The following is a 21053-nucleotide window of genomic DNA, read 5'->3' on the forward strand; positions in this document are numbered from 1 at the left end:
AAACCCTTTTATGCTACCTTGGCATCAAGGCAGCCAGAACCGAGGCCCTCGCTAAGCTTTCGCACGATAATAGGGTTCAGAAATGAGGGGCTCGTTAGGAAATACAGAAATAAATGCCGGCCGTCTACAACGCCAAACAAGGCATAGGGGATGGACTATTTTTTATCGTTAGTGACGTTACATTTTTTTGTTATTATTTACATGAGAAAGAAAGAAAGAAAAACACGCCCCCAGAGTGGTGCCGAACCCACGCCTTTCTATTACATCTCGAATGCCTTACCAATTCGGCTATCTGGGCGACTGTGTTCTCCGTCACTTTCTGGGGTATTTATATTTACTACAACTGTATCTGACGCTTGAGGGTGGTAGCCAGCGCCACTTAGACTACACGGGGAGAAGGGGACCTTTTTTTTCAACCCCCGGGGCGTGACGCGAACGTCTACAGCCTGTCATAAACGGCTATTTGGTGAAAAACCCTCTTATGCTACCTTGGCATCAAGGCTGCCAGAACCGAGGCCCTCGCTAAGCTTTCGCACGATAATAGGGTTCAGAAATGAGGGGCTCGTTAGGAAATACAGAAATAAATGCCGGCAGCCTACAACGCCAAAGAAGGCATAGGGGAATGATTAGAATATTTTTAATTGTTAGTGACGTTACATTTTTTTGGTATTATTTACATGAGAAAGAAAGAAAAACACGCGCCCAGAGTGGGGACCGAACTCACGCCTTTCGATTAGATCTCGAATGACTTACCAATTCGGCTTTCTGGGCGACTGTGTTCTCCGTCACTTTCTGGGGTATTTATATTCACTCCAACTGTATCTGACGCTTGAGGGTGGTAGCCAGCGCCACTTAGACTACACGGGGAGAAGGGGACCTTCTTTTTCAACCCCCGGGGCGTGACGCGAACGTCTTCAGCCTGTCATAAGCGGCTAACTGGCGGGAAACCCTCCTATGCAACCTTGGCATCAAGGCTGCCAGAACCGAGGCCCTCGTTAAGCTTTCGCACGATAATAGGGTTCAGAAATGAGGGGCTCGTTAGGAAATACAGAAATAAATGCCGGCAGTCCACAACGCCAAAGAAAGCATAGGGGAATGATTAGACTATTTTGTATCGTTAGTGACGTTACATTTTTTTGGTATTATTTACATGAGAAAGAAAGAAAGAAAAACACGTGCCCAGAGTGGGGACCGAACCCACGCCTTTCGATTAGATCTCGAATGCCTTACAATTCGGCTATCTGGGCGACTGTGTTCTCCGTCACTTTCTGGGGTATTTATATATTACTACAACTGTATCTGACGCTTGAGGGTGGTAGCCAGCGCCACTTAGACTACACGGGCAGAAGGGGACCTTCTTTTTCAACCCCCGGGGCGTGACGCGAACGTCTACAGCCTGTCATAAGCGGCTAACTGGCGGAAAACCCTCTTATGCTACCTTGGCATCAAGGCTGCCAGAACCGAGGCCCTCGGTAAGTTATCGCACGATAATAGGGTTCAGAAATGAGGGGCTCGTTAGGAAATACAGAAATAAATGCCGGCAGTCTACAACGCCAAAGAAGACATAGGGGAATGATTAGACTATTTTTTATCGTTAGTGACGTTACATTTTTTTTTGTATTATTTACATCAGAAAGAAAGAAAAACACGCGCCCAGAGTGGGGACCGAACCCACGCCTTTCGATTAGATCTCGAATGCCTTACCAATTCGGCTATCTGGGCGACTGTGTTCTCCGTCACTTTCTCGGGTATTTATATTTACAACTGTATCTGACGCTTGAGGGTGGTAGCCTGCGCCACTTAGACTACACGGGCAGAAGGGGACCTTCTTTTTCAACCCCCGGGGCGTGACGCGAACGTCTACAGCCTGTCATAAGTGGCTATTTGGTGGAAAACCCTCTTATGCTACCTTGGCATCAAGGCTGCCAGAACCGAGGCCCTCGCTAAGCTTTCGCACGAATATAGGGTTCAGAAATGAGGGGCTCGTTAGGAAATACAGAAATAAATGCCGGCAGCCTACAACGCCAAAGAAGGCATAGGGGAATGATTAGACAATTTTTTATCGTTAGTGACGTTACATTGTTTTTTGTTATTATTTACATGAGAAAGAAAGAAAGAAAAACACGCGCCCAGAGTGGGGACCGAACCCACGCCTTTCGATTAGATCTCGAATGCCTTACCAATTCGGCTATCTGGGCGACTGTGTTCTCCGTCACTTTCTGGGGTATTTATATTTACTCTAACTGTATCTGACGCTTGAGGGTGGTAGCCAGCGCCACTTAAACTACACGGGGAGAAGGGGACCCTATTTTTCAACCCCCGGGACGTGACGCGAACGTCTACAGCCTATCATAAGCCGCTAACTTGCGGGAAACCCTCTCATGCTACCTTGGCATCAAGGCTGCCAGAACCGAGGCCCTCGCTAAGCTTTCGCACGATAATAGGGTTCAGAAATGAGGGGCTCGTTAGGAAATACAGAAATAAATGCCGGCAGTCTACAACGCCAAAGAAGGCATGGGGGAATGATTAGACTATTTTTTATCGTTAGTGACGTTACATTCTTTTTTGGATTATTTACATCAGAAAGAAAGAAAAACACGCGCCCAGAGTGGGGACCGAACCCACGCCTTTCGATTAGATATCGAATGCCTTACCCATTCGGCTATCTGGGCGACTGTGTTCTCCGTGACTTTCTGGGGTATTTATATTTACTCAAACTGTATCTGACGCTTGAGGGTGGTAGCCAGCGCCACTTAGACTACACGGGGAGAAGGGGACCTTCTTTTTCAACCCCCGGGGCGGGACGCGAACGTCTACAGCCTGTCATAAGCGGCTAACTGGCGGGAAACCCTCTTATGCTACCTTGGCATGAAGGCTGCCAGAACCGAGGCCCTCGCTAAGCTTTCGCACGATAATAGGGTTCAGAAATGAGGGGCTCGTTAGGAAATACAGAAATAAATGCCGGCAGTCTACAACGCCAAAGAAGGCATAGGGGAATGATTACAATATTTTTAATTGTTAGTGACGTTACATTTTTTTTTGTATTATTTACATGAGAAAGAAAGAAAAACACGCGCCCAGAGTGGGGACCGAACCCACGCCTTTCGATTAGATCTCGAATGCCTTACCAATTCGGCTATCTGGGCGACTGTGTTCTCCGTCACTTTCTCGGGTATTTATATTTACAACTGTATCTGACGCTTGAGGGTGGTAGCCTGCGCCACTTAGACTACACGGGCAGAAGGGGACCTTCTTTTTCAACCCCCGGGTCGTGACGCGAACGTCTACAGCCTGTCATAAACGGCTATTTGGTGGAAAACCCTCTTATGCTACCTTGGCATCAAGGCTGCCAGAACCGAGGCCCTCGCTAAGCTTTCGCACGATAATAGGGTTCAGAAATGAGGGGCTCGTTCGGAAATACAGAAATAAATGCCGGCAGTCTACAACGCCAAAGAAGGCATAGGGGAATGATTAGAATATTTTTAATTGTTAGTGACGTTACATTTTTTTTTGTATTATTTACATGAGAAAGAAAGAAAAACACGCGCCCAGAGTGGGGACCGAACCCACGCCTTTCGATTAGATCTCGAATGCCTTACCAATTCGGCTTTCTGGGCGACTGTGTTCTCCGTCACTTTCTGGGGTATTTATATTCACTCCAACTGTATCTGACGCTTGAGGGTGGTAGCCAGCGCCACTTAGACTACACGGGGAGAAGGGGACCTTCTTTTTCAACCCCCGGGGCGTGACGCGAACGTCTACAGCCTGTCATAAGCGGCTAACTGGCGGGAAACCCTCCTATGCAACCTTGGCATCAAGGCTGCCAGAACCGAGGCCCTCGTTAAGCTTTCGCACGATAATAGGGTTCAGAAATGAGGGGCTCGTTAGGAAATACAGAAATAAATGCCGGCAGTCCACAACGCCAAAGAAAGCATAGGGGAATGATTAGACTATTTTGTATCGTTAGTGACGTTACATTTTTTTTGGTATTATTTACATGAGAAAGAAAGAAAGAAAAACACGTGCCCAGAGTGGGGACCGAACCCACGCCTTTCGATTAGATCTCGAATGCCTTACCAATTCGGCTATCTGGGCGACTGTGTTCTCCGTCACTTTCTGGGGTATTTATATTAACTACAACTGTATCTGACACTTGAGGGTGGTAGCCAGCGCCACTTAGACTACACGGGGATAAGGGGACCTTCTTTTTCAACCCCCGGGGCGTGACGCGAACGTCTACAGCCTGTCATAAGCGGCTAACTGGCGGAAAACCCTCTTATGCTACCTTGGCATCAAGGCTGCCAGAACCGAGGCCCTCGGTAAGTTTTCGCACGATAATAGGGTTCAGAAATGAGGGGCTCGTTAGGAAATACAGAAATAAATGCCGGCAGTCTACAACGCCAAAGAAGGCATAGGGGAATGATTAGACTATTTTTTATCGTTAGTTACGTTAAATTTTTTTTGTATTATTTACATCAGAAAGAAAGAAAAACACGCGCCCAGAGTGGGGACCGAACCCACGCCTTTCGATTAGATCTCGAATGCCTTACCCATTCGGCTACCTGGGCGACTGTGTTCTCCGTGACTTTCTGGGGTATTTATATTCACTACAACTGTATCTGACGCTTGAGGGTGGTAGCCAGCGCCACTTAGACTACACGGGGAGAAGGGGACCTTCTTTTTCAACCCCCGGGGCGGGACGCTAACGTCTACAGCCTGTCATAAGCGGCTAACTGGCGGGAAACCCTCTTATGCTACCTTGGCATCAAGGCTGCCAGAACCGAGGCCCTCGCTAAGCTTTCGCACGATAATAGGGTTCAGAAATGAGGAGCTCGTTAGGAAATACAGAAATAAATGCCGGCAGCATACAACGCCAAAGAAGGCATAGGGGAATGATTAGACAATTTTTTATCGTTAGTGACGTTACATTGTTTTTTGTTATTATTTACATGAGAAAGAAAGAAAAACACGCCCCCAGAGTGGTGCCGAACCCACGCCTTTCTATTACATCTCGAATGCCTTACCAATTCGGCTATCTGGGCGACTGTGTTCTCCGTCACTTTCTGGGGTATTTATATTTACTACAACTGTATCTGACGCTTGAGGGTGGTAGCCAGCGCCACTTAGACTACACGGGGAGAAGGGGACCTTCTTTTTCAACCCAAGGGGCGTGACGCGAACGTGTACAGCCTCTCATAAGCGGCTAACTGGCGGGAAACCCTCTTATGCTACCTTGGCATCAAGGCTGCCAGAACCGAGGCCCTCGCTAAGCTTTCGCACGATAATAGGGTGCAGAAATGAGGGGCTCGTTAGGAAATACAGAAATAAATGCCGGCGGTCCACAACGCCAAAAAGGCATAGGGGAATGATAAGACTATTTTTTATCGTTAGTGACGTTACATTTTTTTTGTTATTTTTTACATGAGAAAGAAAGAAAGAAAAACACGCACCCAGAGTGAGGACCGAACCCACGCCTTTCGATTCGATCTCGAATGCCTTACCAATTCGGCTATCTGGGCGACTGTGTTCTCCGTCACTTTCTGGGGTATTTATATTTACTACAACTATCTCTGACGCTTGAGTGTGGTAGCCAGCGCCACTTGGACTACACGGGGAGAAGGGGACCTTCTTTTTCAACCCCCGGGGCGTGACGCGAACGTCTACAGCCTGTCATAAGCGGCTAACTGGCGGGAAACCCTCTTATTGCTACCTTGGCATCAAGGCTGCCAGAACCGAGGCCCTCGCTAAGCTTTCGCACGATAATAGGGTTCAGAAATGAGGGGCTCGTTAGGAAATACAGAAATAAATGCCGGCAGTCTACAACGCCAAAAAGGCATAGGGGAATGATTAGACTATTTTTTATCGTTAGTGACGTTACATTTTTTTTTGTTATTATTTACATGAGAAAGAAAGAAAAACACGCGCCCAGAGTGGGGACCGAACCCACGCCTTTCGATTAGATCTCGAATGCCTTACCAATTCGGCTATCTGGGCGACTGTGTTCTCCGTCACTTTCTGGGGTATTTATATTTACTCCAACTGAATCTGACGCTTCAGGGTGGTAGCCAGCGCCACTTAGACTACACGGGGAGAAGGGGACCTTCTTTTTCAACCCCCGGGGCGTGACACGAACGTCTACAGCCTGTCATAAGCGGCTAACTGGCGGGAAACCCTCTTATTGCTACCTTGGCATCAAGGCTGCCAGAACCGAGGCCCTCGCTAAGCTTTCGCACGATAATAGGGTTCAGAAAAGAGGGGCTCGTTAGGAAATACAGAAATAAATGCCGGCAGTCTGCAACGCCAAAAAGGCATAGGGGAATGATTAGACTATTTTTTATCGTTAGTGACGTTACATTTTTTTTTGTTATTATTTACATGAGAAAGAAAGAAAGAAAAACACGCGCCCAGAGTGGGGACCGAACCCAGGCCTTTCGATTAGATCTCGAATGCCTTACCAATTCGGCTATCTGGGCGACTGTGTTCTCCGTCACTTTCTGGGGTATTTATATATACTACAACTGTATCTGATGCTTGAGGGTGGTAGCCAGCGCCACTTAGACTACACGGGGAGAAGGGGACCTTCTTTTTCAACCCAAGGGGCGTGACGCGAACGTCTACAGCCTCTCATTAGCGGCTAACTGGCGGGAAACCCTCTTATGCTACCTTGGCATCAAGGCTGCCAGAACCGAGGCCCTCGCTGAGCTTTCGCACGATAATAGGGTGCAGAAATGAGGGGCTCGTTAGGAAATACAGAAATAAATGCCAGCCGTCTACAACGCCAAAGAAGGCATAGGGGATGGACTATTTTTTATCGTTAGTGACGTTACATTTTTTTGTTATTATTTACATGAGAAAGAAAGAAAGAAAAACACGCGCCCAGAGTGGGGACCGAACCCACGCCTTTCTATTAGATCTCGAATGCCTTACCAATTCGGCTATCTGGGCGACTGTGTTCTCCGTCACTTTCTGGGGTATTTATATATACTACAACTGTATCGGACGCTTGAGGGTGGTAGCCAGCGCCACACTTAGACTACACGGGGAGAAGGGGACCTTCTTTTTCAACCCCCGTGGCGTGACGCGAACGTCTACAGCCTGTCATAACCGGCTAACTGGCGGGAAACCCTCTCATGCTACCTTGGAATCAAGGCTGCCAGAACCGAGGCCCTCGGTAAGCTTTCGCACGATAATAGGGTTCAGAAATGAGGGGCTCGTTAGGAAATACAGAAATAAATGCCGGCAGTCTACAACGCCAAAGAAGGCATAGGGGAATGATTAGACTATTTTTTATCGTTAGTGACGTTACATTTTTTTTGTATTATTTACATCAGAAAGAAAGAAAAACGCGCCCAGAGTGGGGACCGAACCCACGCCTTTCGATTAGATCTCGAATGCCTTACCAATTCGGCTATCTGGGCGACTGTGTTCTCCGTCACTTTCTGGGGTATTTATATTTACTACAACTGTATCTGACGCTTGAGGGTGGTAGCCAGCGCCACTTAGACTACACGGGGAGAAGGGGACCTTCTTTTTCAACCCCCGGGGCGTGACGTTAACGTCTACAGCCTGTCATAAGCGGCTAACTGGCAGGAAACCCTCTTATGCTACCTTGGCATCAAGGCTGCCAGAATCGAGGCCCTCGCTAAGCTTTCGCACGAATATAGGGTTCAGAAATGAGGGGATGGTTAGGAAATACAGAAATAAATGCCGGCAGTCTACAACGCCAAAGAAGGCATAGGGGAATGATTAGACTATTTTTTATCGTTAGTGATGTTACATTTTTTTTATTATTATTTACATGAGAAAGAAAGAAAGAAAAACACACGCCCAGAGTGGGGACCGAACCCATGCCTTTCGATTAGATCTCGAATGCCTTACCAATTCGGCTTTCTGGGCGACTGTGTTCTCCGTCACTTTCTGGGGTATTTATATTCACTCCAACTGTATCTGACGCTTGAGGGTGGTAGCCAGCGCCACTTAGACTACACGGGGAGAAGGGGACCTTCTTTTTCAACCCCCGGGGCGTGACGCGAACGTCTACAGCCTGTCATAAGCGGCTAACTGGCGGGAAACCCTCCTATGCAACCTTGGCATCAAGGCTGCCAGAACCGAGGCCCTCGTTAAGCTTTCGCACGATAATAGGGTTCAGAAATGAGGGGCTCGTAAGGAAATACAGAAATAAATGCCAGCAGTCTACAACGCCAAAGAAAGCATAGGGGAATGATTAGACTATTTTGTATCGTTAGTGACGTTACATTTTTTTTTGGTATTATTTACATGAGAAAGAAAGAAAGAAAAACACGTGCCCAGAGTGGGGACCGAACCCACGCCTTTCGATTAGATCTCGAATGCCTTAATAATTCGGCTATAAGGGCGACTGTGTTCTCCGTCACTTTCTGGGGTATTTATATATTAACTATAACTGTATCTGACACTTGAGGGTGGTATCCAGCGCCACTTAGACTACACGGGGATAAGGGGACCTTCTTTTTTAACCCCCGGGGCGTGACGCGAACGTCTACAGCCTGTCATAAGCGGCTAACTGGCGGAAAACCCTCTTATGCTACCTTGGCATCAAGGCTGCCAGAACCGAGGCCCTCGGTAAGTTTTCGCACGATAATAGGGTTCAGAAATGAGGGGCTCGTTCGGAAATACAGAAATAAATGCCGGCAGTCTACAACGCCAAAGAAGGCATAGGGGAATGATTAGACTATTTTTTATCGTTAGTGACGTTACATTTTTTTGTTATTATTTACATCAGAAAGAAAGAAAGAAAAACACGAGCCCAGAGTGGGGACTGAACCCACGCCCTTCGATTAAATCTCGAATGCCTTACCAATTCGGCTATCTGGGAGACTGTGTTCTCCGTCACTTTCTGGGGTATTTATATTTATTACAACTGTATCTGACGCTTGAGGGTGGTAGCCAGCGCCACTTAGACTACACGGGGAGAAGGGGACCTTCTTTTTCAACCCCCGGGGCGTGACGCGAACGTCTACAGCCTGTCATAAGCGACTAACTGGCGGGAAACCCTCTTATGCTACCTTGAGATCAAGGCTGCCAGAACCGAGGCCCTCGCTAAGCTTTCGCACGATAATAGGGTTCAGAAATGAGGGGCTCGTTAGGAAATACAGAAATAAATGCCGGCAGTCTACAACGCCAAAGAAGGCATAGGGGAATGATTAGACTATTTTTTATCGTTAGTGACGTTACATTTTTTTGTTATTTTTACATGAGGAAGAAAGATAGAAAAACACGCGCCCAGAGTGGGGACCGAACCCACGCCTTTCGATTAGATCTCGAATGCCTTACCAATTCGTCTATCTGGGGGACTGTGTTCTCCGTCACTTTCTGGCGTATTTATATTTAATACAACTGTATCTGACGCTTGAGGGTGGTAGCCATCGCCACTTAGACTACACGGGGAGAAGGGGACCTTCTTTTTCAACCCCCGGGGCGTGACGCGAACGTCTACAGCCTGTCATAAGCGGCTAACTGGCGGGAAACCCTCTTATTGCTACCTTGGCATCAAGGCTGCCAGAACCGAGGCCCTCGCTAAGCTTTCGCACGATAATAGGGTTCAGAAATGAGGGGCTCGTTAGGAAATACCGAAATAAATGCCGGCGGTCCACAACGCCAAAAAGGCATAGGGGAATGATTAGACTATTTTTTATCGTTAGTGACGTTACATTTTTTTGTTATTATTTACATGAAAAAGAAAGAAAGAAAAACACGCGCCCAGAGTGGGGACCGAACCCACGCCTTTCGATTAGATCTCGAATGCCTTACCAATTCGGCTATCTGGGCGACTGTGTTCTCCGTCACTTTCTCGGGTATTTATATTTACTATAACTGTATCTGACGCTTGAGGGTGGTAGCCAGCGCCACTTAGACTACACGGGGAGAAGGGGAGCTTCTCTTTCAACCCCCGGGGCGTGACGCGAACGTCTACAGCCTGTCATAAGCGGCTAACTGGTGGGAAACCCTTTTATGCTACCTTGGCATCAAGGCAGCCAGAACCGAGGCCCTCGCTAAGCTTTCGCACGATAATAGGGTTCAGAAATGAGGGGCTCGTTAGCAAATACAGAAATAAATTCCGGCAGTCTACAATGCCAAAGAAGGCATAGGGGAATGATTAGACTATTTTTTATCGTTATTGACGTTACATTTTTTTTGTTATTATGTACATGAGAAACAAAGAAAGAAAAACACGTGCCCAGAGTGGGGACCGAACCCACGCCTTTCGATTAGATCTCGAATGACTTACCAATTCGTCTATCTGGGCGACTGTGTTCTCCGTCACTTTCTGGCGTATTTATATTTAATACAACTGTATCTGACGCTTGAGGGTGGTAGCCATCGCCACTTAGACTACACGGGGAGAAGGGGACCTTCTTTTTCAACCCCCGGGGCGTGACGCGAACGTCTACAGCCTGTCATAAGCGGCTAACTGGCGGGAAACCCTCTTATTGCTACCTTGGCATCAAGGCTGCCAGAACCGAGGCCCTCGCTAAGCTTTCGCACGATAATAGGGGGCAGAAATGAGGGGCTCGTTAGGAAATACAGAAATAAATGCCGGCCGTCTACAACGCCAAAGAAGGCATAGGGGATGGACTATTTTTTATCGTTAGTGACGTTACATTTTTTTGTTATTATTTACATGAGAAAGAAAGAAAGAAAAACACGCGCCCAGAGTGGGGACCGAACCCACGCCTTTCGATTAGATCTCGAATGCCTTACCAATTCGGCTATCTGGGCGACTGTGTTCTCCGTGACTTTCTGGGGTATTTATATTTACTACAACTGTATCTGACGCTTGAGGGTGGTAGCCAGCGCCACTTAGACTACACGGGGAGAAGGGGACCTTCTTTTTCAACCCCCGGGGCGTGACGCGAACGTCTACAGCCTGTCATAAGCGGCTAACTGGCGGAAAACCCTCTTATGCTACCTTGGCATCAAGGCTGCCAGAACCGAGGCCCTCGCTAAGCTTTCGCACGATAATAGGGTTCAGAAATGAGGGGCTCGTTAGGAAATACAGAAATAAATGCCGGCAGTCTACAACGCCAAAGAAGGCATAGGGGAATGATTAGACTATTTTGTATCGTTAATGACGTTACATTTTTTTTTGTATTATTTACATGAGAAAGAAAGAAAGAAAAACACGTGCCCAGAGTGGGGACCGAACCCACGCCTTTCGATTAGATCTCGAATGCCTTACCAATTCGGCTATCTGGGCGACTGTGTTCTCCGTCACTTTCTCGGGTATTTATATTTACAACTGTATCTGACGCTTGAGGGTGGTAGCCTGCGCCACTTAGACTACACTGGCAGAAGGGGACCTTCTTTTTCAACCCCCGGGGCGTGACGCGAACGTCTACAGCCTGTCATAAGTGGCTATTTGGTGGAAAACCCTCTTATGCTACCTTGGCATCAAGGCTGCTAGAACCGAGGCCCTCGCTAAGCTTTCGCACGATAATAGGGTTCAGAAATGAGGGGCTCGTTCGGAAATACAGAAATAAATGCCGGCAGTCTACAACGCCAAAGAAGGCATAGGGGAATGATTAAAATATTTTTAATTGTTAGTGACGTTACATTTTTTTTGGTATTATTTACATGAGAAAGAAAGAAAAACACGCGCCCAGAGTGGGGACCGAACCCACGCCTTTCGATTAGATCTCGAATGCCTTACCAATTCGGCTATCTGGGCGACTGTGTTCTCCGTGACTTTCTGGGGTATTTATATTTACTACAACTGTATCTGACGCTTGAGGGTGGTAGCCAGCGCCACTTAGACTACACGGGGAGAAGGTGACCTTCTTTTTCAACCCCCGGGGAGTGACGCGAACGTCTACAGCCTGTCATAAGCGGCTAACTGGCAGGAAACCCTCTTATGCTACCTTGGCATCAAGGCTGCCAGAACCGAGGCCCTCGCTAAGCTTTCGCACGAATATAGGGTTCAGAAATGAGGGGCTCGTTAGGAAATACAGAAATAAATGCCGGCAGCCTACAACGCCAAAGAAGGCATAGGGGAATGATTAGACAATTTTTTATCGTTAGTGACGTTACATTTTTTTTGTTATTATTTACATGAGAAAGAAAGAAAGAAAAACACGCGCCCAGAGTGGGGACCGAACCCACGCCTTTCGATTAGATCTCGAATGCCTTACCAATTCGGCTATCTGGGCGACTGTGTTTTCCGTCACTTTCTGGGGTATTTATATTTACTAAAACTGTATCTGACGCTTGAGGGTGGTAGCCAGCACCACTTAAACTACACGGGGAGAAGGGGACCTTATTTTTCAACCCCCGGGACGTGACGCGAACGTCTACAGCCTATCATAAGCCGCTAACTTGCGGGAAACCCTCTCATGCTACCTTGGCATCAAGGCTGCCAGAACCGAGGCCCTCGCTAAGCTTTCGCACGATAATAGGGTTCAGAAATGAGGGGCTCGTTAGGAAATACAGAAATAAATGCCGGCAGCCTACAACGCCAAAGAAGGCATAGGGGAATGATTAGACAATTTTTTATCGTTAGTGACGTTACATTTTTTTTGTTATTATTTACATGAGAAAGAAAGAAAGAAAAACGCGCGCCCAGAGTGGGGACCGAACCCACGCCTTTCGATTAGATCTCGAATGCCTTAACAATTCGGCTATCTGGGCGACTGTGTTCTCCGTCACTTTCTGGGGTATTTATATTTACTACAACTGTATCTGACGCTTGAGGGTGGTAGCCAGCGCCACTTAAACTACACGGGGAGAAGGGGACCTTATTTTTCAACCCCCGGGACGTGACGCGAACGTCTACAGCCTATCATAAGCCGCTAACTTGCGGGAAACCCCCTCATGCTACCTTGGCATCAAGGCTGCCAGAACCGAGGCCCTCGCTAAGCTTTCGCACGATAATAGGGTTCAGAAATGAGGGGCTCGTTAGGAAATACAGAAATAAATGCCAGCAGTCTACAACGCCAAAGAAGGCATAGGGGAATGATTAGACTATTTTTTATCGTTAGTGACGTTACATTTTTTTTTTGTATTATTTACATCAGAAAGAAAGAAAAACACGCGCCCAGAGTGGGGACCGAACCCACGCCTTTCTATTAGATCTCGAATGCCTTACCAATTCGGCTATCTGGGCGACTGTGTTCTCCGTCACTTTCTGGGGTATTTATATTTACTAAAACTGTATCTGACGCTTGAGGGTGGTAGCCAGCGCCACTTAGACTACACGGGGAGAAGGGGACCTTTTTTTTCAACCCCCGGGGCGTGACGCGAACGTCTACAGCCTGTCATAAGCGGCTAACTGGCGGGAAACCCTCTTATGCTACCTTGGCATCAAGGCTGCCAGAACCGAGGCCCTCGCTAAGCTTTCGCACGATAATAGGGTTCAGAAATGAGGGGCTCGTTAGGAAATACAGAAATAAATGCCGGCAGTCTACAATGCCAAAGAAGGCATAGGGAATGATTAGACTATTTTTTATCGTTAGTGACGTTACAATTTTTTTATTATTATTTACATGAGAAAGAAAGAAAGAAAAACACGCGCCCAGAGTGGGGACCGAACCCACGCCTTTCGATTAGATCTCGAATGCCTTACCCATTCGGCTATCTGGGCGACTGTGTTCTCCGTGACTTTCTGGGGTATTTATATTTACTACAACTGTATCTGACGCTTGAGGGTGGTAGCCAGCGCCACTTAGACTACACGGGGAGAAGGGGACCTTCTTTTTCAACCCCCGGGGTGGGACGCGAACGTCTACAGCCTGTCATAAGCGGCTAACTGGCGGGAAACCCTCTTATGCTACCTTGGCATCAAGGCTGCCAGAACCGAGGCCCTCGCTAAGCTTTCGCACGATAATAGGGTTCAGAAATGAGGGGCTCGTTAGGAAATACAGAAATAAATGCCGGCAGTCTACAACGCCAAAGAAGGCATAGGGGAATGATTAGACTATTTTGTATCGTTAATGACGTTACATTTTTTTTGGTATTATTTACATGAGAAAGAAAGAAAGAAAAACACGTGCCCAGAGTGGGGACCGAACCCACGCCTTTCGATTAGATCTCGAATGCCTTACCAATTCGGCTATCTGGGCGACTGTGTTCTCCGTCACTTTCTCGGGTATTTATATATACAACTGTATCTGACGCTTGAGGGTGGTAGCCTGCGGCACTTAGACTACACTGGCAGAAGGGGACCTTCTTTTTCAACCCCCGGGGCGTGACGCGAACGTCTACAGCCTGTCATAAGTGGCTATTTGGTGGAAAACCCTCTTATGCTACCTTGGCATCAAGGCTGCCAGAACCGAGGCCTTCGCTAAGCTTTCGCACGATAATAGGGTTCAGAAATGAGGGGCTCGTTCGGAAATACAGAAATAAATGCCGGCAGTCTACAACGCCAAAGAAGGCATAGGGGAATGATTAGAATATTTTTAATTGTTAGTGACGTTACATTTTTTTTGGTATTATTTACATGAGAAAGAAAGAAAAACACACGCCCAGAGTGGGGACCGAACCCACGCCTTTCGATTAGATCTCGAATGCCTTACCAATTCGGCTTTCTGGGCGACTGTGATCTCCGTCACTTTCTGGGGTATTTATATTTACTACAACTGTATCTGACGCTTGAGGGTGGTAGCCAGCGCCACTTAGACTACACGAGGAGAAGGGGACCTTCTTTTTCAACCCCCGGGGCGTGACGTTAACGTCTACAGCCTGTCATAAGCGGCACTCTGGCAGGAAACCCTCTTATGCTACCTTGGCATCAAGGCTGCCAGAACCGAGGCCCTCGCTAAGCTTTCGCACGAATATAGGGTTCAGAAATGAGGGGCTCGTTAGGAAATACAGAAATAAATGCCGGCAGCCTACAACGCCAAAGAAGGCATAGGGGAATGATTAGACAATTTTTTATCGTTAGTGACGTTACATTTTTTTTGTTATTATTTACATGAGAAAGAAAGAAAGAAAAACACGCGCCCAGAGTGGGGACCGAACCCACGCCTTTCGATTAGATCTCGAATGCCTTACTAATTCGGCTATCTGGGCGACTGTGTTTTCCGTCACTTTCTGGGGTATTTATATTTACTAAAACTGTATCTGACGCTTGAGGGTGGTAGCCAGCACCACTTAAACTACACGGGGAGAAGGGGACCTTATTTTTCAACCCCCGGGACGTGACGCGAACGTCTACAGCCTATCATAAGCCGCTAACTTGCGGGAAACCCTCTCATGCTACCTTGGCATCAAGGCTGCCAGAACCGAGGCCCTCGCTAAGCTTTCGCACGATAATAGGGTTCAGAAATGAGGGGCTCGTTAGGAAATACAGAAATAAATGCCGGCAGCCTACAACGCCAAAGAAGGCATAGGGGAATGATTAGACAATTTTTTATCGTTAGTGACGTTACATTTTTTTTGTTATTATTTACATGAGAAAGAAAGAAAGAAAAACGCGCGCCCAGAGTGGCGACCGAACCCACGCCTTTCGATTAGATCTCGAATGCCTTAACAATTCGGCTATCTGGGCGACTGTGTTCTCCGTCACTTTCTGGGGTATTTATATTTACTACAACTGTATCTGACGCTTGAGGGTGGTAGCCAGCGCCACTTAAACTACACGGGGAGAAGGGGACCTTATTTTTCAACCCCCGGGACGTGACGCGAACGTCTACAGCCTATCATAAGCCGCTAACTTGCGGGAAACCCTCTCATGCTACCTTGGCATCAAGGCTGCCAGAACCGAGGCCCTCGCTAAGCTTTCGCACGATAATAGGGTTCAGAAATGAGGGGCTCGTTAGGAAATACAGAAATAAATGCCGGCAGTCTACAACGCCAAAGAACCCATAGGGGAATGAGTAGACTATTTTTTATCGTTAGTGACGTTACATTTTTTTTTTGTATTATTTACATCAGAAAGAAAGAAAAACACGCGGCCAGAGTGGGGACCGAACCCACGCCTTTCGATTAGATCTCGAATGCCTTACCCATTCGGCTATCTGGGCGACTGTGTTGTCCGTGACTTTCTGGGGTATTTATATTTACTACAACTGTATCTGACGCTTGAGGGTGGTAGCCAGCGCCACTTAGACTACACGGGGAGAAGGGGACCTTCTTTTTCAACCCCCGGGGCGTGACGCGAACGTCTACAGCCTGTCATAAGCGGCTAACTGGCGGGAAACCCTCTTATGCTACCTTGGCATCAAGGCTGCCAGAACCGAGGCCCTCGCTAAGCTTTCGCACGATAATAGGGTTCAGAAATGAGGGGCTCGTTAGGAAATACAGAAATAAATGCCGGCAGTCTACAACGCCAAAGAAGGCATAGGGGAATGATTAGACTATTTTTTATCGTTAGTGACGTTACATTTTTTTTGTTATTTTTACATGAGGAAGAAAGAAAGAAAAACACGCGCCCAGAGTGGGGACCGAACCCACGCCTTTCGATTAGATCTCGAATGCCTTACCAATTCGGCTATCTGGGCGACTGTGTTCTCCGTCACTTTCTGGGGTATTTATATTTACTACAACTGTATCTGATGCTTGAGGGTGGTAGCCATCGCCACTTAGACTACACGGGGAGAAGGGGACCTTCTTTTTCAACCCCCGGGGCGTGACGCGAACGTCTACAGCCTGTCATAAGCGGCTAACTGGCGGGAAACCCTTTTATGCTACCTTGGCATCAAGGCAGCCAGAACCGAGGCCCTCGCTAAGCTTTCGCACGATAATAGGGTTCAGAAATGAGGGGCTCGTTAGGAAATACAGAAATAAATGCCGGCCGTCTACAACGCCAAACAAGGCATAGGGGATGGACTATTTTTTATCGTTAGTGACGTTACATTTTTTTGTTATTATTTACATGAGAAAGAAAGAAAGAAAAACACGCCCCCAGAGTGGTGCCGAACCCACGCCTTTCTATTACATCTCGAATGCCTTACCAATTCGGCTATCTGGGCGACTGTGTTCTCCGTCACTTTCTGGGGTATTTATATTTACTACAACTGTATCTGACGCTTGAGGGTGGTAGCCAGCGCCACTTAGACTACACGGGGAGAAGGGGACCTTTTTTTTCAACCCCCGGGGCGTGACGCGAACGTCTACAGCCTGTCATAAACGGCTATTTGGTGGAAAACCCTCTTATGCTACCTTGGCATCAAGGCTGCCAGAACCGAGGCCCTCGCTAAGCTTTCGCACGATAATAGGGTTCAGAAATGAGGGGCTCGTTCGGAAATACAGAAATAAATGCCGGCAGTCTACAACGCCAAAGAAGGCATAGGGGAATGATTAGAATATTTTTAATTGTTAGTGACGTTACATTTTTTTTGGTATTATTTACATGAGAAAGAAAGAAAAACACGCGCCCAGAGTGGGGACCGAACCCACGCCTTTCGATTAGATCTCGAATGCCTTACCAATTCGGCTTTCTGGGCGACTGTGTTCTCCGTCACTTTCTGGGGTATTTATATTCACTCCAACTGTATCTGACGCTTGAGGGTGGTAGCCAGCGCCACTTAGACTACACGGGGAGAAGGGGACCTTCTTTTTCAACCCCCGGGGCGTGACGCGAACGTCTACAGCCTGTCATAAGCGGCTAACTGGCGGGAAACCCTCCTATGCAACCTTGGCATCAAGGCTGCCAGAACCGAGGCCCTCGTTAAGCTTTCGCACGATAATAGGGTTCAGAAATGAGGGGCTCGTAAGGAAATACAGAAATAAATGCCAGCAGTCTACAACGCCAAAGAAAGCATAGGGGAATGATTAGACTATTTTGTATCGTTAGTGACGTTACATTTTTTTTTGGTATTATTTACATGAGAAAGAAAGAAAGAAAAACACGTGCCCAGAGTGGGGACCGAACCCACGCCTTTCGATTAGATCTCGAATGCCTTAATAATTCGGCTATAAGGGCGACTGTGTTCTCCGTCACTTTCTGGGGTATTTATATATTAACTATAACTGTATCTGACACTTGAGGGTGGTATCCAGCGCCACTTAGACTACACGGGGATAAGGGGACCTTCTTTTTTAACCCCCGGGGCGTGACGCGAACGTCTACAGCCTGTCATAAGCGGCTAACTGGCGGAAAACCCTCTTATGCTACCTTGGCATCAAGGCTGCCAGAACCGAGGCCCTCGGTAAGTTTTCGCACGATAATAGGGTTCAGAAATGAGGGGCTCGTTCGGAAATACAGAAATAAATGCCGGCAGTCTACAACGCCAAAGAAGGCATAGGGGAATGATTAGACTATTTTTTATCGTTAGTGACGTTACATTTTTTTGTTATTATTTACATCAGAAAGAAAGAAAGAAAAACACGAGCCCAGAGTGGGGACTGAACCCACGCCCTTCGATTAAATCTCGAATGCCTTACCAATTCGGCTATCTGGGAGACTGTGTTCTCCGTCACTTTCTGGGGTATTTATATTTATTACAACTGTATCTGACGCTTGAGGGTGGTAGCCAGCGCCACTTAGACTACACGGGGAGAAGGGGACCTTCTTTTTCAACCCCCGGGGCGTGACGCGAACGTCTACAGCCTGTCATAAGCGACTAACTGGCGGGAAACCCTCTTATGCTACCTTGAGATCAAGGCTGCCAGAACCGAGGCCCTCGCTAAGCTTTCGCACGATAATAGGGTTCAGAAATGAGGGGCTCGTTAGGAAATACAGAAATAAATGCCGGCAGTCTACAACGCCAAAGAAGGCATAGGGGAATGATTAGACTATTTTTTATCGTTAGTGACGTTACATTTTTTTGTTATTTTTACATGAGGAAGAAAGATAGAAAAACACGCGCCCAGAGTGGGGACCGAACCCACGCCTTTCGATTAGATCTCGAATGCCTTACCAATTCGTCTATCTGGGGGACTGTGTTCTCCGTCACTTTCTGGCGTATTTATATTTAATACAACTGTATCTGACGCTTGAGGGTGGTAGCCATCGCCACTTAGACTACACGGGGAGAAGGGGACCTTCTTTTTCAACCCCCGGGGCGTGACGCGAACGTCTACAGCCTGTCATAAGCGGCTAACTGGCGGGAAACCCTCTTATTGCTACCTTGGCATCAAGGCTGCCAGAACCGAGGCCCTCGCTAAGCTTTCGCACGATAATAGGGTTCAGAAATGAGGGGCTCGTTAGGAAATACCGAAATAAATGCCGGCGGTCCACAACGCCAAAAAGGCATAGGGGAATGATTAGACTATTTTTTATCGTTAGTGACGTTACATTTTTTTGTTATTATTTACATGAAAAAGAAAGAAAGAAAAACACGCGCCCAGAGTGGGGACCGAACCCACGCCTTTCGATTAGATCTCGAATGCCTTACCAATTCGGCTATCTGGGCGACTGTGTTCTCCGTCACTTTCTCGGGTATTTATATTTACTATAACTGTATCTGACGCTTGAGGGTGGTAGCCAGCGCCACTTAGACTACACGGGGAGAAGGGGAGCTTCTCTTTCAACCCCCGGGGCGTGACGCGAACGTCTACAGCCTGTCATAAGCGGCTAACTGGTGGGAAACCCTTTTATGCTACCTTGGCATCAAGGCAGCCAGAACCGAGGCCCTCGCTAAGCTTTCGCACGATAATAGGGTTCAGAAATGAGGGGCTCGTTAGCAAATACAGAAATAAATTCCGGCAGTCTACAATGCCAAAGAAGGCATAGGGGAATGATTAGACTATTTTTTATCGTTATTGACGTTACATTTTTTTTGTTATTATGTACATGAGAAACAAAGAAAGAAAAACACGTGCCCAGAGTGGGGACCGAACCCACGCCTTTCGATTAGATCTCGAATGACTTACCAATTCGTCTATCTGGGCGACTGTGTTCTCCGTCACTTTCTGGCGTATTTATATTTAATACAACTGTATCTGACGCTTGAGGGTGGTAGCCATCGCCACTTAGACTACACGGGGAGAAGGGGACCTTCTTTTTCAACCCCCGGGGCGTGACGCGAACGTCTACAGCCTGTCATAAGCGGCTAACTGGCGGGAAACCCTCTTATTGCTACCTTGGCATCAAGGCTGCCAGAACCGAGGCCCTCGCTAAGCTTTCGCACGATAATAGGGGGCAGAAATGAGGGGCTCGTTAGGAAATACAGAAATAAATGCCGGCCGTCTACAACGCCAAAGAAGGCATAGGGGATGGACTATTTTTTATCGTTAGTGACGTTACATTTTTTTGTTATTATTTACATGAGAAAGAAAGAAAGAAAAACACGCGCCCAGAGTGGGGACCGAACCCACGCCTTTCGATTAGATCTCGAATGCCTTACCAATTCGGCTATCTGGGCGACTGTGTTCTCCGTGACTTTCTGGGGTATTTATATTTACTACAACTGTATCTGACGCTTGAGGGTGGTAGCCAGCGCCACTTAGACTACACGGGGAGAAGGGGACCTTCTTTTTCAACCCCCGGGGCGTGACGCGAACGTCTACAGCCTGTCATAAGCGGCTAACTGGCGGAAAACCCTCTTATGCTACCTTGGCATCAAGGCTGCCAGAACCGAGGCCCTCGCTAAGCTTTCGCACGATAATAGGGTTCAGAAATGAGGGGCTCGTTAGGAAATACAGAAATAAATGCCGGCAGTCTACAACGCCAAAGAAGGCATAGGGGAATGATTAGACTATTTTGTATCGTTAATGACGTTACATTTTTTTTTGTATTATTTACATGAGAAAGAAAGAAAGAAAAACACGTGCCCAGAGTGGGGACCGAACCCACGCCTTTCGATTAGATCTCGAATGCCTTACCAATTCGGCTATCTGGGCGACTGTGTTCTCCGTCACTTTCTCGGGTATTTATATTTACAACTGTATCTGACGCTTGAGGGTGGTAGCCTGCGCCACTTAGACTACACTGGCAGAAGGGGACCTTCTTTTTCAACCCCCGGGGCGTGACGCGAACGTCTACAGCCTGTCATAAGTGGCTATTTGGTGGAAAACCCTCTTATGCTACCTTGGCATCAAGGCTGCTAGAACCGAGGCCCTCGCTAAGCTTTCGCACGATAATAGGGTTCAGAAATGAGGGGCTCGTTCGGAAATACAGAAATAAATGCCGGCAGTCT

At 47.4% G+C, this 21053-nt stretch overlaps 5 non-coding genes across 5 annotated transcripts; all 5 read right to left on the reverse strand.

Annotated features, from left to right (window-relative positions):
• Positions 1-2600: 2600 nt before the first annotated feature.
• On the reverse strand, positions 2601-2672 carry Trnar-ucu (transfer RNA arginine (anticodon UCU)). Its single transcript has one exon. It is a non-coding gene; the product is annotated as a tRNA-Arg (tRNA).
• A 1351-nt stretch (positions 2673-4023) lies between these two features.
• Positions 4024-4095, reverse strand: Trnar-ucu (transfer RNA arginine (anticodon UCU)). Its single transcript has one exon. It is a non-coding gene; the product is annotated as a tRNA-Arg (tRNA).
• Positions 4096-11164: 7069 nt separating this feature from the next.
• Positions 11165-11236, reverse strand: Trnar-ucu (transfer RNA arginine (anticodon UCU)). The gene has a single exon. It is a non-coding gene; the product is annotated as a tRNA-Arg (tRNA).
• Positions 11237-14021: 2785 nt separating this feature from the next.
• Trnar-ucu (transfer RNA arginine (anticodon UCU)) lies at positions 14022-14093 on the reverse strand. Its single transcript has one exon. It is a non-coding gene; the product is annotated as a tRNA-Arg (tRNA).
• A 6592-nt stretch (positions 14094-20685) lies between these two features.
• Trnar-ucu (transfer RNA arginine (anticodon UCU)) lies at positions 20686-20757 on the reverse strand. The gene has a single exon. It is a non-coding gene; the product is annotated as a tRNA-Arg (tRNA).
• Between the last annotated feature and the right edge of the window lie 296 nt (positions 20758-21053).

This window comes from Haemaphysalis longicornis, unplaced genomic scaffold (assembly GCF_048455015.1).
Source record: "Haemaphysalis longicornis isolate Haplotype H1 unplaced genomic scaffold, Haemaphysalis longicornis Haplotype H1 scaffold_11, whole genome shotgun sequence".
NCBI classification, from domain to species: Eukaryota; Metazoa; Arthropoda; class Arachnida; order Ixodida; family Ixodidae; genus Haemaphysalis; species Haemaphysalis longicornis.